General features: G+C 41.4%; 1 long non-coding RNA gene across 1 annotated transcript; it reads left to right on the plus strand.

Moving 5' to 3' along the window:
- Positions 1–2,201: 2,201 nt before the first annotated feature.
- On the plus strand, positions 2,202–20,508 carry LOC121109969. Its single transcript, XR_005857832.2, has 4 exons — positions 2,202–2,425; positions 14,499–14,542; positions 18,798–18,922; positions 19,991–20,508. It is a non-coding gene; the product is annotated as an uncharacterized LOC121109969 (long non-coding RNA).

Consider the following 20,508-nt stretch of genomic DNA (forward strand, 5'->3'; position numbering starts at 1 on the left):
CCTCAGATTTATAGTTTTTTTCACATGATGTCATACAGTATGGAATATCCCTTTGGCCAGTTGAGGTCAGCTGTTCTGGTTCTGTCCTCTCCCAAACAATTCATCCTCTCCATCTTTCCAGGTCATCACTGCCAGTGAGATGGCATACAGTGATGGTGAACTCTGTACAAATGTTGGCCACATGGATCATATACACTTAATGCTATTTGGATTTTGGGATAATTGATTGTAGTTCAGGCCAACAAAAAGTACTCTACCTCTAGCTCAGCTACTTCACTCAAATACTGGATACCACTTTCTGTGATGGTCCACTTGCCTGGCTGACATGTAATATCATCCCTGTAGGACTATCCTCCCTTCACAGACAACAGGAGTTGTATGTAGAGCCGTTTTCATTTTTTTCAATTGCTTTGTCAATGCCCACTTCCCTAAGGAGGGAGTCCAGCTGCCTGGTTTCTGTGCCCACTAAATCCAGGCTATCAGTCCCATTATCCCAGCATCAGAGCAGCCAGGTGACAATTTCTTTGCCTGGACGATGGCTGAAATCTTTCTGCATGTCTCACAGATCATCTAGGGATAGGCATTGGGTGGGTTACCTACTCATTTATAACCTCTGTCTCTTCCTCCTGCACTTGTGATGGCCTTGATATGGAGTAATCTAATTCACCCTCTTCTTCCTTCCATGAGCATTTTTTCTGCTTGTGGATAGGGGTGATGGATATTGGTAAGGGTTGGTTCTCCAGTTCAGCCGCAGGGCTTGTCACAGGGATTGGGTCATCTGCAGGGCCTGTCACAGGAGTTGGGTCAGATCCAGGGGCATTTTCTTCCTTTTGAGGGTGCTGAATAGTGTTGGATAGTGTTTGATAGTTGCAGGCCAGGCCCCAGAGCAATGCAGCAAGCTGTAACTCTTTGACATTGCCAGGATCAGGGCACGCTTTTTTAAAGCATTCTGTTAGCATTTTAGGATTCCACACTTGTTCAGGGGTGAGTTCCCATTGGAAGTGATAATCGTGACAGATACCTGCCCATATCCTCCCACATGCTTTGCCACCCACAGCCATCCTGCCTCGGGGTAGATCTCTGGGTGGTATTTCTGAATAGTTTCTTAACCACAGATAAAACCAGAAACACATGCAGAAGACATAGCAATAAGATCACACTAGCTTGAATATCCCAGGCATATTCAAAGTTTTCAACAACTATTTTAGCTTGCCTGGAGTAGAGAGTGTACTTGAGAAGAGTTTTTGTGGTAAATTTCCTGAAGTCAGAGAATGATGGCACAGTTGAGTACAAGTACCAAGTTAAATCCATTGAAATGTGAGCATATGCTATATACAAACTTGCAAAACCATAAAGAAGACTAGGACAGCCCTCAGAGGCGATAAACAAAGCAGACGGAGTTAAGAAAATCAACCTTTAAAGCAAATAATATCACACTGTGAAAGAAAAGATCAGCATTGTGACCAGCAGCTATTGAGTTACTATGCTGCTCATAACAATTTTATTCTAACATATTCTGGCCTGATTTGTTATTATCTCAACCCTTTGAGCTCCATGTTGTGTTCAACAAGGACTGTAGTGGCTTTACCTGGCAGGTAGCTCAGCACCATGCAGCCTTTTGCTCACTAATCCCTCCCAGCGGGATGTGGGAGACAATCAGAAAAAAAAAAATGGTAGAATTTGTAGGTTGAGATAAAAACTATTTATTGAGACAGAAAAGGAAGAAAGAAATAACAGTAATGATATTTACATATATATGTATATTCATATATATACACACATATATATACACGAAACGTGTGATGCACAAAGCAATTGCTCACCATCAGCCAGACCCTGAGCAGCCACAGCCACTCCTGGCCAACTCTCCTCAGTTTTATAGTTTTTTCACATTATATCATATGGTATGGAATATCCCTTTGGCCAGTTTTGGTCAGCTGTCCTAATTCTGTCCTCTCCCAGCTCCTTTTGCCCCTTTGGTCCCTCAATGCCAGGACAAGACGAAAAGCTGAAAGCTGGAATGTCCTTGGCTCTGCACAGCACTGCTTAGAAATAGCTTAAACATCAGTGTGTTATCAACATTGTTTTTCTCCTAAAGCCAAAACACAGCATCATACCAGATACAATGAAGAAAATCAGCTCTGTTCCAGCTGAAACCGGAACACTGGCCTTTCCTCTTCTCAGTCCCTCCTTCCTCTCCTGCACTTCAGCTCTGAAGTACAGTTAGCAACATACATACAGAAAGAGAGACAGCACTTCCTTTGATCTGTCTTTCAATTGATGAAATCTTTTCAAAGAATCATAGAATCACAGACTATCCTGAGATGCAAAGGACCCACAAGAAGGGTACTGAGTATCGTGTATCACGCATGCTGCAACATCTGACCCACAGATCACATCTAACATCAGGAGTCCTCAAAATAAGGTGAGGCCTATAGCTACTTGTTTAGTATAAACATATATTTAATAATCATTGAATGTTTTTGACACTGAAATCATTTCATCGACGTTTTTCCCTATCTCTTTTATTTATATAAATATGTGCACATATATATAGCAAGCAGCTAAGTGAATTCCAGATGCAGAATCTTTGCCAATTAGAAAATCAAAGTTGTCACTGGTCAAAGCTTACTCTTGCCTTCTGCGGATGTTTCTTAAACTAATTCTTTTTCATTTTCTTTTTCAAGCCATTGGGGTTAATCATCACAAACTTTCTAACATTTCCCAGTTCTGATTCTTTAATTGAATCTCTCCCCTGTCATTATACTCTGTGAAATTTGCAGTCATTTTTCTCCAAGTGGTCGTGCTGTTGTTTCCCTGCCCACTGCTTCAGTCAGGACTGTTCAGCAGAGGTCCTCTCAGATCTAGAGAATGTGCACAGCAGTCAAGGTCTGCTGCATACGGACTGCCTTGTACTGGCACCCAACCAGAACCTGTGGTGCTCACAGCTGCTGCACCTTTTTTGCCTGCAGCGTATTCTGAATTAGCATGTACTGAAAATATTCATTTCACAGATGTTCAGCTTCAACTTCCATTGTTTGGAAGACAGACTCTATTAGAAAAAGAGCAGATTTTAAGAAAGGACTCTTCCCATGGACTAGTGCACCTTTTGACTGAAGGTCTCATTTCACATTCTTTTTGGAGCAAGGTCTATGACACATCAAAAAGCCAATAACTGGAGAAGTTTATCTCATTCACATTAAATGTTGCTATGTCTGTCTCAGGTTATATATACACTTGTCCTCAGTAGGGCCCGAGCAGGGCCACCCACCTATATTACAAGCTCTACATTAGATTTTTGCTTGCTTTGGTGGGTTTATTAGTGATACCATATACTGTATTGTCAGTCTCTGAATGTCCTTCTGGTATAGAATCCTAAACCAAATGAATATACAGGATTTTAGCAATGGATTCAGTGGAATCACGATTTCACTTCTAGGTTTTTATTTATTTTATTTTATTTTATTTTGCATTTGGTGTAAGGCTACAAAATCTCAAAGCAGTCTGAAGATGTCTTTTACTTTCTGTTGTACAGATAAATTTTACTCTTGCCTTCATCACCAGGACAGACATGACCAGGAGCTATGCTTTGGACAGAAGGAACATGAAAAGAACTGCAAAATTCTGGCTTGATGAATGATTGTGAGGAATGTTTTCAAATGTGTTTTTCCTCAAGGTTGCTGCTTCTGTGTGCAGTGGTTGTTCATTTAATTCAAACAGCACCTGTCTGTGATCATTATTTTTTTAGAGTTCCAGTAATCCATAAACTTAATCTAGAAGAGAAAATGTCCTATTTCCAAAATACTCTAGTGGAATCACACTCCTGTTTTGATTGCTCATTACTAAGGGGCAGTCACTGAAGCATTTTCTTCACCAGACAGATATAGTCTCTTCTGTGTCTTGTTGCGATCTCCCTTCTTGCTTTTCCTAGTTTTGCAGATATCTTTTTTCTTTTACTACTTCAGAATTTCCTTCCTGTTCTTCCAGAGAAAATTCCTCTAATATGAACAGCTAAGGGGAGCAGCCAGGAGACTAAGCAGGAATTTTACAGCTTCTTATTGTTGTGGGCTATACAAAAAATTACAAAAACCATAGCTAACACGGTACCCTTTTCATAGAATCATTGATTCACCCAGCACTAAGAATTTCAGTGTAATGACTCATTTAGTTGTGTCTTGTGATGGCCAAGGAATGGGATCACTCTGCTTTTTGCCGTACCTCATAAAAAGTGGTGTAATCTACTACAGAAAGTGTGGTGGGTTGCTGGAAGCAGTAGAATCATAGAATCATAGAATGGGCTGGGTTGAAAAGGACCATAATGATCATCTGGTTTCAACCCCCCTGCTGTGTGCAGGGCTGCATACCACTAGACCAGGCTGCCCAGAGCCACATCCAGCCTGGCCTTGAATGCCTCCAGGAATGGGGCATTCTATAAACTAAACTCAAGATCTATTTTAAAAAAAGAAAGATCTGAACCACTCAAGATCAAACAGTGACACCCCTTAGAAATTTTGCACATTTCTAAGAAAAGGAAAGCCTCATATAGCTGCTTGGGTGCACAGACAAGCAGTACTTACTGAGCTCTGAATATAATTTTCCTTTCAACACTCCTGCAATCTTGGCATTTCTAGTGTTTCTTTTGGTACTAAAGTTGTGGTTAAAGGACATCTGTGCATATTTAAAATATTAATCCCTGATTATTTAATAAAATCAGCACTTGGGTAACATTAAAGAAGAAAGAACTAATGAAGTAGTTTGGTTTGGGTGTTCCTAGGCATGATGTAAGCATGCAAAATCCAAGTTTCTCCTCTTAAGGATGGTTATTCTTTCCCAAAGTGCAGGTAAAAATAAATCAATAATTTAAATATGTGATATCTTACTAGATATTCTCTCTAATTTATATGTAGCTTAAATTCAGTATTTGCATTAGCTGAAAAGATGGGTACAACACTATAATCAACAAAATCTTTGAAAAGCAAATAACCCATCATCTTCCTCATTTAATATTGTAGCATTCTGACAAAACTTTCAAGTATTTTAAATGCCATTCCTCTAGCAGAATTGAACCAGAAGTTACCTCTATAAGAGACATCTTATATCATCGAATCCTGGCAAATGCTAATTGCAGTTCATTCGATTATACTGAAACTGATTCCTGACAGCTTTCAAACTCTGCAAATACACAGCATTAATTTGCATCATGAAGAAGACTGAAACCTCTTCTCTTGCCATTACCCAAGTATGTAATGACAATGCTGTGGTACTAGCATTTCTACACCAGACATACTTTTGGTGTCTACATGAAGCTGTAAGCACCAGCATCTTCACAGAGGGTTTCCCATTAAGGGGACTACCCAATACGGGCAAAGTGGAAAAGTCAGTATTTCCTGATATTAGTTTCTTTGATCCACCAAAAGTGCAAAGGAGTTTCTTCCTCAGTCAGTACTGTGTAATAAATCATGACCATATCCATTACTTTTCCTGTGATCTCACATTTTTTTCTCTCTGGAGGCCCGGACACAAGCATGTAGCAGTACTTTTAAGTCCTTTGGCCTTGCTCCACTGCTTTGAGTCCTTTTGCAGATTTGATTGCCAAGCTCTCTCTTGGCTAATGTTTCTCCATTATTGCTTTTCCTGTATGAAATGTGTACTTGTAGAAGTGGTTGGCAGGCACTGGGTGCCTGGACAGATATGAATGGTTTGATATTAGAGGTAGTGGCTATTGAACATATTTAATCTCTCTTTCTCCATTACCCTTTTTCATTTTCCCATCTGCTTGCACTAGTGTTGTATTTGTGTAATTCAGTTACAAAGCTCCTGCAATGTGTCTCTGTGAGCTGGTGTCTGGATGAGGTGCTTTCAGTAAAGGCTATTTGGTCAACCAGGAGATATCAGTGGGCAGCTCCTGTACCTGATGAGACAAACAGGCTATCTGCAGCTGTACTGAATATGGGTGTTGACAAAGGTAGAGCACCGTGACAGCAATTTTTGCCCTAATCACGTTTCCCTAGCAACAGGAGTCTTAAGTCCAGAGTGACATCTTATTTCTACTAATCTTTTATTTTGTTTTCAGTGGGTAATTGCAAACAAATCCTCCAACAGCTGTTGCAAAGCAGGATGAAGTGGTCAATACATTCCATTCTGATGTCTGCAAAGCAAAATATATTAGGGAACAGTGTCAACCAATTAAGACTTTTATCTCAGCTACTTAATCTGCATATTAGTTAATATTATCTGAATAGGTAGGTGCTCTTTCTTTGCAAAATTATGACATACGCTAGCAATTAAGTATCATTCTTCTCAAATACATGATTAAATAGAAGTACAGATTACATTATTGAGGCTGAGGTATATCATTTACACAGGAGACCTGAAAATCTGGTTCTTATCACGTGTCTCCGTAGCTCTGTGGACTTCATCATCACTCAGGTGGTTTCATCCCTGTAACTATCAGGAGAAAGAACAAAAGAAAACAGGCTGCTTACTTCTCTTTCTTGCCAACACTAGCCATACAGCAGCCTTAGCTTCTGAGTGCTGTACAAAATTTGGAAAGAGCAGTTAACGTTTGAAGAGAGACTTAAAGAATGCTTGCAATCATCTGGCAATAATTGCAGGAATGAGTTGTTATAACGTAAAATGCAGCACTGCTCAGTTCACATTGGATCAGCTCTCTGTCATGCAGATGCTCTACAAAGGGAACACTACAATTTCTACACAGGCTTCAAATGTTTTTTTGGGGGAAGTGTCAGGTATAGATAGAAAAACTGTCTTGCACTCTAACTGATAGAAAGCAGTCACGATTAGCAGCTGTACTAGGGCTAAAAGTCATAACAGTCATGTTAAAAGAGGGTAGGACATTTCTCCTGAGTCATACTTTGCTTTGGAACTCATGTTTCTTGCTAGGACCAACAAAGCCTGGCTTTGTCTGCAGGTTTGACTTCCGTAAGGCAGAGACAACTTTAATGAGGAGACAACTTAAAAGACACAGGATCATGTGGTGTACGTGGTTACTACTTTTCAGAGCACTGAATAAGCATGTCCCTTCCTATGAGAGAAAGATTTGATTTTGAAAGGTCCAATGAATCTAACAGGCGTGATATTTCTTTTCTTACTATGCAATTTGGTGGATTTTTTAAGGAATAGAAGCTTTAGTGATTTAACACCTAAAGACAAGAGACAGAGAACTGGGGAAAAAGTTAGTATTCAACTTAATGCTGACTAAAATGAGAAAATTGTCCAAAACTGATCTCTGCTAATTTAGTTTGTAAGACAAAAGATCAATTTCATGTAATCTGTTGCCAGTCTGCAACTGAGGATGAGTTTTGGACTTCCTGAGAGCTTTTCAAGAGTCTGGAGATAGAGAAGAAAGGGCAGGGAGGAAAGGACTCAAAGCTTGTATTTCTGATTGGTATGGTCTTCAAGGAACTAAAATAGCACATTTTAAGCTGCTTGCTGGTTGCTTTCTGTAGTGGGAGCCCCCTCTGGCATATGTCTCAAACACTCCCTTTGGCTGTTCAGCCTGAGACTTAATAAGCAAGGACACAAACTACTAACAAAACAAGAAATGTTTCACTTATTATTCAATCTTAGAGCAACACTTAGAGCACTTTCTTTGTTTATTTAACTCAGGTAAGTATAGTGCAGGCAAACCCAAGATAGCGAGATACATCCGTCCCAACCACAGAATGTTTTTTCCTATAGCTTTCAGGCATACACACAGATCCTTAACCTAATCAGTGAGCACCTCCCTGCAGTATTCCCTGCTAAGAATTCTGTCTGTTTGGTTTGTCTGAAGCTGCTCAGAGTTCCTCTACTCTTTTTTTCTACACATTTGGATTCCCCCCTCATGTCTGCTTACTGACCAACATAAGTGTCTAGAAAAAAGATGCAAGCCCAACCCATGGTTTTGTATCACAGTATAGAACAGAGAAGCATCATGCTGAGAAAGTCCTCAAAAAGTCATCTACTCCTTTTCCCTTTCAAAGACAGGATCAATCACCAGATCTAACAGATCTTTCCCTACCTTTTTCCTCTCCAAGAATATTTACTTGGAAAACTCTCCAATGGAAAACTCTCCAAACAATACCTTCCCTACTTTATCACTTACAAATGTTCCCAGTATTTCATATAAATGTTCTTACTGCAATTTATATCTACAATATTTCAGCCTTTAAATTGCAGAGGGCATTGTTTATATGTGTCAAACTGTCTCCTTCCAAGCCTCTCTTCCATAGATGAAGAATTACTTAGGTTGGTCAGGTTAGTCTTCCCAGCATCCAATTTTCTAGACACCTGAGCAATCTTGTTGCTCTGCCTGTGGACTGTCTCCAGCTGGCCTATCTCCTTCTAAAAGCTCAATGCCCAAATCTGAGTATTCTGAGTAGGACAGAAAAATAAATCTCTACCTGACCTTCATTGTTTGTGGCTACCATAAAGAACCTTGCTCCTGGTCGACCTCTTCTTAGGGGATGCTCCAGCTGCAGTCCAGTGGGAAGCAGCTCACGGCGTCATCTTACTCCTACAGTGTGGTCTGTGGGGACCCTCTGCAAAAACTAACAGACCTTGTAGGATTTAGGCCGGCAAACATTTCCTGATGTAGGCAGTGAAATTTGTAGTCTGTTACATATACCAGTGCTGATGCCAGGCTATACTTAATTTACAATGCCCTGCTTAATTGTGTTAGCTAGGGAGCTGTCACAGAGCAGAGCAACTGCCTGTGATGGGCACAGTGCAGAGGCAAAGGAGAGGGAAAGCCAAACGTATTCCTTCTTTCTGAGTGCTCCCAGGGGCAGAGCTATGCATAGGAGAGACTTTTCCTCAGGGCAGCTGGTCTTGCTTACAGCCATGTGAAATTCAGGGACAAAATAACTGGTCTGTCAAGAAATTTAGCCAGTGGAAGCACAGGGAAGCAGCTACCAAAGGATCTTTGTACTCTCTCAGGTCATCAGCAGAGTCAGACTTTTCTCACAAAATTGTTTGTACATCCATGTCTCATTTGGGAAGAAAAGGGAAACATTCCAGTCTGAAGGAACAAAGACTTCATTTGATTTGCTGGTTGCTGTCTTGAAAGGCTCTTGTCAGGCTGACTTTTGCCTACGGGGAGAGAATTGCCATGGTGTGAGGCTTGCAGGCAGATGGCTGGGAGCGTGCACCGGGCGCAGCGCCTCCGTCAACCCAGCTGTAGCTCCCAGATTGGAAGGATCTCACGCTCTTTGCCTCTAGGTAGAAAATGTGAATGATAAGAGCCTGCCAGAAATGTCAGCTCCCAGCTGCGTGACAATTCCTCCCCAACACAAATTTAAAATAAGAGTCAGGTAAAATTGGAAATTTTCAAAGAAATATTATCTGATGGACAGTTATTAAAAGGGCATTTTCCACAGCAAAGAATGACATCCTTTCCATTCTGACAGGAAACTGTCAACCATTCCTACTTGCCGGTGCCTCAGAACCTTTCAGATGCTCTTTTCTGATCAGTGACTGCTGGCTCTGATTTCATCCTGTGACCCCTCTCACATACTTTCCTATGAGCCTTATCCTGCTCATTCCCTCTGCCCATCTTCCGTGCTCCCCTTTTCACTCTCACTGCTCCTCTGCTTTTCAAGCAAGAAAAATAAAGCAAATAGAAGAACTTAGCAATCAGAGATCCTCTGATACTAACACTGCCAGCTCAGTAATGCTATTCTTAATATTTTTCCTAGTTCTTTTGCTCCAGTATTTAAATATTAAATCACTTCTGTATTTATACAATGTCTTGAATTTTCATGTTGCAACTTACACAGGAGCCACTAAAGGCAGAGGAAAGTGGAAAGGGAAGGAAATAAGAAGAGGGAACTGTAAGGAAGCTGTAACTGCTCACTGCTGTCCAAGTGATATGTGTGATTGCGTGGCTGACTGCTAGCTCTCCATCATTTCATACTGGTACTAGATTTTGATCTTCTTAGACAGTATAATTCTATTAAAAACAACCCAATGACCTTTATTTATTTATTTATTTATTTATTTAGGTCTGGCCTTTAACTCTGTTGTATTCCTCAGGAAGCACATTGCCAGCTTCCCAGGCCTGTTAGAGGTATGAATAACTGCCCCACTGGAGACATGAGGGGTCCTCAATGACTAGTGGGTACTTGCTTGACCACAACCAAGTACATGCTTAGGTACTTATCTGGGTACTGGCTTGGCCACAATTTATTCCCCAGACCTTGGGCAGCCTGCTGCCTACTGACTGCATGTCACTGCTAACATCCACTGACTGCCATTTGTCCTTCTAGTACTTGAGGGGAGTTTATGAGCAGGAGGGGGACTGCCTTTTTATATGATCTAATAGTGGTAGGAAAAGGGGAAATGGCTTTAAGCTAATAGACGGAAAAATTAGGTTAGGTGTTAGAAAGAAATCTTATACTCCGAGGCATAGACTGCCCAGGGAATCATAGAATCACAACTATTGAAAATACCTCTAAGATCATCCAGTCCAACAATCCACCTACCACCAATATTTCCACACTAAACCATGTCCCCCAGTACCACACCCACAAGATTCTTAGACACCTCCATGGACAATGACTCCACCACCTCCCTGGGCAGCCTGTGCCAATCCCTCACCACTCCTCTGAGAAGAATATTTTGCTAATATCCAACTTGAACCTGCCATGGCACAACTTGAGGCCATTCTCTCTCATCCTATCACAAGTTACATGGGAGAAGAGGCCGACCTCCATCTCACCACAACTTCCTTTTAGAGAGTTGTAGAGAGCAATAAGGTCTCCCCTGAGCCTCCTCTTCTCCAGGCTGAACAATCCTAGCTCCTTCAGCCACCTTCCATCAAACTTGTGCTCCAGATCCCTCACAGCTTTGTTGCCCTTCTCTGGATGCACTCGAGGGCCTCGATGTCTTTCTTGTAGTGAGGGGCCCAAAACTGAACACAGTATTCAAGGTGGGGCCTCACCAGAAGTACAAGTACAAAGTATAGGGGGATGATTACCTCCTTGCTCCTGAAAAGCTGTGGTGCCCCATCCCTGGAGGCACTCAAGGCCAGGTTAGATGGGGCCCTGGTCAGCTGAGTTGGGGGGTGGCAGCCCCACCCACAGAATGGTGTGGGACTGGGTGGGCTTCAGGGTCTCTTCCAACCCAAAACATCCTGTGGTTCTATGATTGGTCAGCACTTACGGAAATGCTGAGCTCTGGTTGTGGTCAGGCAGCTCAACAGCACCTCAGTGGGCAGCCAGAGACCCTGCAGCACTGGTTGCTTGCCTAACTGTATCTACATGCTTTTTGCAGTGTTTCCCAGAACTAATAATTCTGGGCTGGAACCCCTCCTTAATAAGGTGAGAAATTAAAACTAAACTCCTTTAATTAGCCTTCGTGATTCTCGGCAGAGCAGGCACTTCCACTCCAGATACCTTTTGTCCAGATTCCCTCTAAGTCTAAATCAGCTCCTCTGCCCCCCTGCTGACACCTTCAGTAGGAATTTTTAATGTGTACACTGCAGGCCTCACCTTCTGGATTCCTAAATCTGTGTGTGTGTGTTTATGTGAAGCCCAATAATGTGCCACTCAGCTTGAGGGAAGTGCAAACACTGCACGCTGGCCGGCTCTCACCCAGGGTCAAGGGGTGCATAAAGCTTGTGCACGAGCATTGCTTCATTTCCCCACGCATCCAGCATCTGCCAAACAATCGACTGCAGAAGTCACCACTTTCTGCCAGCTAGCAATACACTGTTAGCAGTAATTGCAAAAGCCATTAATAAAAGAGGGGAGGGGGTGAAGCAAGACACAAAAGGGAATAAATACTGTACATAGCCGGAAGGCCCTTCCCTCCCACACATATGATTCACTGTTGTTCCTTGCCTCACATGGGAAAATGTTGTCCTGCTGAATATGTACCTTACAGGCAACTCTGCCTCAGAGACATCACATATGCATATTGATAACATGCACTTTGTAGTGCCTAGAGATGTTTTTAACGAGGCTTGCTGAAATGTACCAACAACTTTCTCTCTTCTCCTTCTGTGTGCCACAGATGATTTTTAAATGTGTTTCCTGGTGGTCTTTATTCCCTTTGAGAAAGTGAAAGGATGACACAGGCAAGAACTCAGATGTCAGGAGAGAGGGGAAATGCTTGACCATCCTTCTCAGCAGTGCAGGCTGGCATGGGACCCTAGCACCCTTGAAATCTCCAAACAAGCTTTTGGAGTTGTCCACACAGAGACCAGAGCATAGCTTAATCTTGTTTTGGGGAGAATGCCAGGAGAGGTGGCTCTGCACAGGTCACCCCATGGGGCTCACACCCCATTAACCTGTTTAACCTCCATTACCATGACTGGCAAAATCAGGTGAAGGTTCATTGTGAGTTTGAGGTGTGGGAAGAACAGTGACAAGAATACAGAATCCTCCCAAGCCTAAGTTTCCATCCTCTTTTTGTCTTTTTTTTCCAGTAACGCTATTAAATTAGTATTATTTATTTTCAACATCAGCTTCATGGTTCCACTAGCAACTAAAATGGAGATTCAGAGCCATTAGAAGCATGACTGAAATCTAGCACACTATTCAGTCCTCCATGGAAAGATACAGGAGCAAACCTTAAATAACTAGTGGGATGCTGTGGTGTCTCCATAGTCCTTTATTTACCAAAGGAAATATTTTTCATATAATCTCTTAGCCTATTCCAGCTTTTAACTGCTGAACCAATGGAGTTAGGATACTTTAAACATCTTAGAAACAGCCTCTGTGATGGCTTGTACATCACAATATCATTTCTGGTTTGTGGTAGATATAAGGATACACTCTTATCTGTAATTTTCCCTACTTTAATTAATAAAGCCATTTCCTGCAAATTTCTCAGCTTTGCACTGCAGAGCATAATCAGATATATCTGTCTGTTGTAGCAGGGTATTTTTTTTTTTTTCTGAGAAATTTTCATGTTAAATCATTTAGAAATGTAGAACATTTCAGATACCGTTTAAAATTTTTCTGGAAGATTCCTCCCCCCCTCCTCTCCTCTCCTCTCCTCTTCTCTCCTCTCCTCTCCTCTCCTCTCCTCTCCTCTCCTCTCCTCTCCTCTCCTCTCCTCTCCTCTCCTCTCCTCTCCTCTCCTCTCCTCTCCTCTCCTCTCCTCTCCTCTCCTCTCCTCTCCTCTCCTCTCCTCTCCTCTCCTCTCCTCTCCTCTCCTCTCCTCTCTTCTCCTCCCCCCCTCCTCTCCTTCCTTCCTTCCTTCCTTCCTTCCTTCCTTCCTTCCTTCCTTCCTTCCTTCCTTCCTTCCTTCCTTCCTTCCTTCCTTCCTTCCTTCCTTCCTTCCTTCCTTCCTTCCTTCCTTCCTTCCTTCCCTCCTGCTTTATTTTACTGAAATAGTGAAACAATCCTCTGTATTTCCATTCTATTGACATGTGACTGCAGATGAAGTTACGATTTCTAGGCGTACCCAAATCCATAGACTTCATTACTAAAAGAGAGAAAACTTGTAGGTTGCCTCAGATAAATTATCTGTCAGCATTGTAAATGTACACAGATCCATTATAATAGAATTTTCACAGCAAAATGTCTTTGGGGGAGATCAGGTCCTTGCTTGAAACAAGTATGCACTAGTGGAACACACATAGAGAGATATGCTCCAGTGCTCATTATTTGTTTTGAAAACACAGAGACTATTTCCACCAAAAATAAAACAAAAGAAAGATGATGATTAATCTGCAAAATTTGGTGGTTTATGAGATGCCATTATACCTGAAATGTTTGATTACATGAGTCATCATCTTTGGGCCAGGACTCATAATATATGTATTCTAATAGAGAGAAGGATGCTCTGGAAATACTGACCAAAAAAAAGTCACTCCCTGAGAACTTGTCAGTGTGTGAAGGCTGAGGAAATGGAGAAAAAGCAGTACTCTTGCACAACTGCAGTGTCCACATATCCTCACCGAGTACTGCCCACCTGGGTATAATTTCAATATACCTTGGTTTTCATACTTTCAATAACCTTAGTTTACATATTTACATCATCCAGAATAAACTGTTCCATCACGTTTCCAGGCACAGAGGTGAGGCTGTCTGGCCTGTAGTTTCTTGGGTTCTCCTTACACTTTTTGAAGACTGGAGTGATACTGGCTTTCCTTTTGATTTCAGGCACCTCTGCCCATTCTCTGTGACCTTTCAAAGATGATACAGACACAAAGGACAATTTTATCCATGTTTTTGCTAAGAAGAGATAGGTGCTCAGTTCCAGTATTAGATATAGTCCTTTGGCAGAATACATACTCATATTCTGCAAAATATACTTCCATTCTCGTAGAACATATTCACTTGAGTGTTACCCGGTATCAGCTCGTTTCTATCCCTGCAGATATATGGAGAGATTCCCAGCCTTGAAAGCAAAAATCAAGAGACAAGAATTGGCAGCTATTGGCACTCATTTGGGGAAGAGTTTTTCCTGTTTCTTGCACAGGTCTATATTGTTTTTCTCCTTTTAGGATTAAAAGAAGAACTCGCAAATCCTTCTTTTATTTTCAGGACTGCTGGAGGGGAAGCTAAGGAAGAAAACCAGAAGCCTAAAGGTAGTGTCTGAATTACGAGTGTGCACAACTTTGCTAGCTACATGTCTTAAAACTAAAAGGGAAGAATGAGGAGAGGCAGCCACAGCTCTGCTGGGGAAGCCAGCAAATGCTCACAGGAAGCTGCTGGGGACAGAGGTGGGCAGAGAGGTCCAGCATCCTGGTGAGACACAGCCCCGCCACACTGCTGGGGTCACACCAGTGAACAGTAAGCACAAGCTAATCATGTATAAATTCAGGCTGGAAATTGAGAAGTTTTTCGGCTTTCAGATCTGCAAGCTCTGGAGCAATCTTCTAATTAGAGCAGTTTTAGACAAGCTGCTAATCCTAACAATAAGAGAGGCTGATGCGTTGGGCTAGAAGTATTGCTTTATGGTTACTGGGGGTGGTCAAAGACTGAGCCCTGTATCCCACAAGCTTCTTCCCTGCTCTGTGTTCCTGATTAAATGAAGTATTTGCTCACTACCTATCATACTAGTGTATGGGAGTAAACGCCTCAGATGAACAGAAACCTCTGTTTCTTCTAGAGCTTCCCACCAGCATTCTCTTCCACAGTACAGTCCTTACTGTGAATGATAAAGCAAATGCAAGGATTGAAGAGTAAATAAACATGTGCCAGGGGATGGTGCTAAACAGTCACACTCTTGACCACTCCTGTGCAGGTCAATAGGAAGGGCCAGATTCTAACATCCTTGCTCTCTCTCAACTACAAAAGGCATTTCTTATGGTATAGAAAACTGTGACAAGGTGGTGCAAGCTGACTTAATTACAAAATTTCTGTCCAATCATCAAAGAAGTACAAAAGAAACATCAAAGGGTCATTGAGCTGCACTCCCAAGGACTGGGTGGAAGTGATGTAACTTTACCTTGCTTTCTAAGGCAAGTAGTGGCAAGATAACTGTGACATTTCAGATAGCGTTATCATAGGTTTTTAGCTCCATTCCAGTGGGGTTTGGTTCAACTGAAATCCAAAGTGAGCCTGCAGGTTGGTTTCTAGTTTCTAAAAAAAACTTTGCCTTTTGTAGTAAATATCATCTGTCTTAACATCAATAATTACAGGCATTGGAACTGCCTGATTATTGTATTTTTATAATGAAGTATATATTTTAGGAAAATGAACTGCAGCAGAAGCTATCTGCAGCTATCTACAGGAAAAGTGTTTAGGTTGTTTTCTTTTTTATTCTTTTTTATTTATTTTTTATGTTAAGGTGAATGGGCATGCTGAAGTAAATACAAAAGGCAGTGAGCCAGAGGGAAAGCAGAAACACAAACACATTGCAACCAGAAATACCAGGGTGTGCGTGCGTGGCTGCTGGGCACCATTATGAACCTGTACCCCAGGACAACAGGTCGTCCTAGGAATAGTTTTTGCTTGGAGCGTGTGGTGTCATCTGCCTTCCATCCTGTGGCTCCAGGATTTATTCTGATGGAGAAACCAGGAGTTGAACAGTGAGATGTATTTGTTTTCCTGTGATACTAGGTCAGCTTTGGAACTGGAAACTCTAACTGGTGAGAATATACTGGGTCTCCAGTGTTGTCCAAGAAATTGTCATTGCTTTTAAACATTTAGTGAGCAGAAGGATAATATCAAATAAGCAAGACTGATGTGGCTGTTGTCATACAATAGATAAGAAAGTAGAAGTTGAATCCCAGCGTGTTCCCGCTGTGATTCTGTGGGTTGGAAAATGCTGTGAGAATGGGACCATCCTCAGCAGGCAAGGAGAGACTCAGGAGAATCATGGGAGAGCTGTACTGGAGCCACAGGGGGTTCCAAGGAGGTGTTTGGGGGCACGCTTGAGAAGTGACATGGGAAAACATCAGGTAAAACAAGGTACCGGATGCAAAGGGAGAAGAAGGCATAGGAACACACTCCTCAGAACAGGCCTGATAATTGAATGCTGACAAAGCAATACTCCCAGGAAATGTTGCAGCAGTACAGACAAATGTGTTCAGAGCACGGTTTGTGATGGATCCAGTACAGAAACACTCAGTCAACTAACTTGATTTTATCTGCTAGAGGTAACGCCTTTAATCAACAACCCTGTTTCAGTTTACATGCGCCTTGGCATGGAAGCTGTTACATGTCATCAGCAAATGTTAAACCTGATGACGTTTAGCTTCTCTTTAAGTTTTGTTCACCATTTCACCTACTTTGGCACATGGACTGCTGCTTGATGTTCCTGACATGAAGCATCAAGCCTGTTTTCTAAACATGTCACAGCACACAGAATTAGCGCTTCCTTTCCACGTCTCTTTCTTTATGGAAAAAAAAGAAAAAAAAAGAAAAGAAAAAAAGAAAGAAGAAAGAAGATGACAAAAGAAAAAAGAAAAAGAAAGAAAAAGAAAAAGAAGAAGAAAAAGAAAAAGAAAAAAAAAAGAAAAAGAAAAAGAGAAAAAAAAAGAGAAAAAAAAAAAAAGAGAGAAGGAGCCATCTCCTCCCTCAATACCCCAGTGCAAAGCTGAGCTGGAAAGCAACTGGTGTGGCCATAAGAGGGCACATTGCTGCTGCAGCTCCAGCGCAGCCCAGCATTACCTCCTGGGATGAGAAGTGCTAGTTATTTCCCTGCTAAGAGAGACTGTGCAGTGCCTGCCTTCTGCAGGACATGAAGGAGGCTTGCTAGTGCATTCCGCAAATATTTGCTTATCTGCTGGCTTCCCATTCCCCACCCTGCCTTTCAATCTTGTAGTCTTTCTCCAGGTTGCTGTTAAGTGAGAGTTTCCAAGCTTGCAGGACTAGTGTACTTAAAGATAGTTTTTCTGGTCACAACTTAAATGAATCTGGAATTTCTTGGGGTTAGTGCATTTCAGCCTGTTTGCACTGCAGTAAGTGATCATATAAAAACATGTACATGCAAAGAGATTCTTGGGGTGATTCAATGTAGATCTCTTGGTGCTTATTGCAGCAGCATTTGTGCAAGAAGTCCTAGGCATTATTTTGCTAAGAAGGTTCTGACAGTATCAGAAGTGCAGACAGAAATTAAAAAATGAACAATGAGCTGAAGGCATTGAAATGTAAATCTAGAGCACAAGGTGTTTGCTGGTTATAAAATTAACAAAAAATGATATTTGAAGTTCATAAACATAGTGGACACAGAGAAATCATGTAGCTCAATAGAAACAAGATATATTAAAATAGAGAGCAGATGAGGCTACCATAGATCTACTCCTAACTTTGAGAGCAAGAACAGCAAGGTACATTTGCAGGCAGGACGGAAAAGTGCTATCACATAAATAGTAAAAAACAATCAGGTTCTGGCAGAGGGATATGCCCTACTTACTGCCTATGACATTTATCCATGTAAATATCCAGGAGTTCTCCACATTAGTGAAGAAATACCTTTACATCCAAATGGCACTTGGCATTATGGTAGAGAATAACTTTTTCAAACCAGAAATTCCATATATATTCTCTGTCACTATATTTCTTCCTTTCTTTCTTTCTTTCTTTCTTTCTTTCTTTCTTTCTTTCTTTCTTTCTTTCTTTCTTTCTTTCTTTCTTTCTTTCTTTCTTTCTTTCTTTCTTTCTTTCTTTCTTTCTTTCCTTTTTTTTTTTTAAAAAAAAATAAAGTCAGGAAGTGTATCAAATTCTAATGTCTGTTTGAAGCACACATTAAACACACTTTTATATGCCCAATACATACAGTTTATACTCACTTGCGTAAGTTCAATCTATTGGAAGATTTCCTGTATCACTGAGGAGTTTCAGAAACTTGAAGAGAAACTCCTGCAGCTTGCACCTGGTTTGATGTGATCCTCATTCCCTGGCTGCCTCTGAGATGTTTCATGTTCCCTCAGCTCCCCAGGGCTGTTTGTTTTATCCCCTCTCTAGCCAACAGCCCTCTAGTTTGAGGGCCAGGCTTCTGGGATGGAGGTAATTTCTTTGTTATACTTGCATTATTTCTAGTACAGTGAAGCACTGACCCCCAGGTTATCATAGTACAGCTAGCTCCTAATAATGGAAATCTGACCTGCTGGTACAAAATACCGTGCAATAAAAAGTGATAAATGTCTGTGTCAAGGAGCAAAATTCAAAGCCTTCCCGAATAATTTGACAAGACTATTTCCACACCTCTGATTGCTAGAAGTGCCACAGCTCCTGTGTAACGTTGTCAGCTTGGTTGTTGTCAGGATGATGAAACTATTTTCAAATGCTATGGCCCTAGTGTTCTGTATCAGGAGTCCCCTGAAAATTATCAGGGAGCACTGCTTGCAGGCATCACGTATTCTTAGCACTCATACATGTTTGTTTTCTGTCCAGCCGACCATGGGAATGATCAGAATTCATCTTGCAGAAGAGTCTAAGAGTTACGGACATCACTTTCATGTTATCTCTTGACTGCCCCCTGAGACAAGCCCCTGTGATCATGTGCATGAGCTTCAAAGGTATTGGTGCAAACTGTCAGTTTGGTTTAAATAATTCTCATACACTGCTTCGCCAAGGTTGCTTTCCAGTGAGGAACACTCACTTTTGCTTTTTCTCCAAGAAATGGGTGATCTGGATTGAAAATTGGGGAATAACCCACTCCCAGTAGATCAGTGCAAACATGGCCAATTAGGTAATGACGTCCCTTAGTGGCAACTTCCACACATAAGAATATTGTTACTGTTTTAGTCTTACTTACAGCAAGTGTTCTCAACAGTAGCCATGGCAAGGAGAAATGGTTTTAAACCAGTAGCTAGAAACCTGTGCAGGTCAGCACAGACTGTGCTGATACTTGTGGGAAAATCAGAAACTGAAAACACACATTGACAGTTTCTTCTCAAGATCTCATGGCCTTGGCCTGCATTGTTGATAGAGGGAAGGACATGCAGACTTCTGAGAGTGGAAGTCTGGCAGCTAGATTTGACAAGTTTGCTTCTTCCAAGGAGACTGACTTCTTTATGGAGAGTACTTCAACTGGCTCACCTTAGTTCTGGTGAGGACTCTAGAACATATCAATTTGTCATTTGAATAATTTATTTTTTATTTAACTGGACAGGATACTGACTCACCCTCACAGCACAGCATTACAGGTTTGTTTCCATACATCAATTTTACTGAGTAGGTGACATCCAGCATAAAAAAAATGAGATTGCATTTCTTAACAGAGATTAAAGCAACTTATTGCTGCCTCTGGGACTGTGAGCTCATCTTTTGTTGGCCTTACTAATTAGCAGCATAAACTCCTGCCTCCCTTATGAGATTGGCTTGCAAGTGGATTTTGACAGAAGCTCTGAGGGTCATATAAGGAATGTTCTGAGGGACTACTCAGGCTGATAAAATGAATAATGAAATGAAAAATATACAGTGCAATTCCTAATGTGAAACAATCTGAGATAACAGCTTGCTGGGAAATGCATTCTGAAATTCCTGCTTTCATTTTTCTTGTTTTAGCATCTATTTTGAAAACAAATTTTATTCTTATCTTAAATGTTTTTTTTTCCAATAGTCTCTTTAATTCATGTTAGCAGGGTTGGACTGCACAGAGGACAACAACACCAGGTTTGAAGTGTCCGGATTTTTTTGGAGCTCCCATGCCTTGCTGCGAGAACAGAGACCACCTTGATTCCCAGACAGCATTTACTCCCAGAGTAACTCCCAGTGGAGACACTTCACCTGCTTCATTTGTTGCAGAAAACAACAGCACTAAAGAACAAGGGCTAAGGCAAGTGTATAACAATAACTACTAAAAAGTTCTTCCATTATTTGTCTGGAATCATTCTTTAAACCCTGGAGTCTCAGAGCACCGCATTTCCAGATCTCAGTTGTAACAGATGATCACATGATGTTTTAAAAAGGAAACATTTAATGTAAATCTCATCTGGATTTAAAAAGAGTGTGTTCTGATTCTGAGGCCAAGTATACAAATAGCAATATTTTGGATCTGGAACTTAAATTACACTAAAGCTTTCCCAATATTATTACAAATCTTCCCTTCCCTTCCCTTCCCTTCCCTTCCCTTCCCTTCCCTTCCCTTCCCTTCCCTTCC

The sequence above is a fragment of the Gallus gallus genome, chromosome 2 (genome assembly GCF_016699485.2).
Source record: "Gallus gallus isolate bGalGal1 chromosome 2, bGalGal1.mat.broiler.GRCg7b, whole genome shotgun sequence".
Classification (NCBI taxonomy): domain Eukaryota; kingdom Metazoa; phylum Chordata; class Aves; order Galliformes; family Phasianidae; genus Gallus; species Gallus gallus.